Source organism: Chanos chanos, chromosome 9 (genome assembly GCF_902362185.1).
Source record: "Chanos chanos chromosome 9, fChaCha1.1, whole genome shotgun sequence".
Taxonomy (NCBI): Eukaryota; Metazoa; Chordata; class Actinopteri; order Gonorynchiformes; family Chanidae; genus Chanos; species Chanos chanos.
The window spans coordinates 24990990-24991710 of record NC_044503.1 but is presented as its reverse complement, the minus strand read 5'-3'; the positions used below and the strand labels follow the sequence as shown (position 1 = coordinate 24991710).

At 42.3% G+C, this 721-nt stretch overlaps 1 non-coding gene across 1 annotated transcript; it reads left to right on the top strand.

Annotated features, from left to right (window-relative positions):
• Positions 1-406: 406 nt before the first annotated feature.
• Positions 407-478, top strand: trnat-cgu (transfer RNA threonine (anticodon CGU)). The gene has a single exon. It is a non-coding gene; the product is annotated as a tRNA-Thr (tRNA).
• The last annotated feature ends 243 nt before the right edge of the window (positions 479-721 follow it).

Sequence of the window (721 nt, the reverse complement as noted above, 5' to 3'; positions counted from 1 at the left end):
TTAATCAAAGAAGTTTTATTCATAAAAATAGGAAACCAAGGACCGACTGCACCCAGGGAAGGGGGGAGGTTTACATTATTTGGGGGGGGGGGGGGGGGAATAAAAATATCCTTAGGCCATGCAAAAAAGTCTAATTATAGCAACTCTTAACGAACTGTACCCATGACCAAACCCATAAACATACACGCTGTTTCATGGTCAAAAGAGATGCATGCTGAGAACTAAAGGAAAGAGGAGATGCAGTTTCTGAGACTTCTGCTCAGTTTAATGCTGTAAACCTGAACTACTGCGCTAAGGAAGGTCAAATGAAGGAGACATTGATTAAAGAAACTGAAGAATCTTGCAGGGCTGCAGTTGTGTTCTTTGATATATGTTGCTGACTGTTCGATACCATAGACCTGCAGGAGGCGCAGTGGCCAAGTGGTAAGGCGTCGGTCTCGTAAACCGAAGATCATGGGTTCGATCCCCATCTGTGCCTAAAAACTGGATCCTCAAAATTGTATCTGAATGGTGAATGATGTGGGTATAAAGATGTGCTGAATCAGTCTAAAGTGAGTTAGTCCTGTAGAAATCCAGGAGTTTGTAGATTTCCTTTTTCAAAGGGAGCAGTACTGTGGCTATATACACTTAAAGCACGGCTTCTCCAGAGAAAAGGAACATCTGACATGGTGAAACCTTTATGTTGCCCACAATAAGAACATTTGCCAACTGAATGAAACAA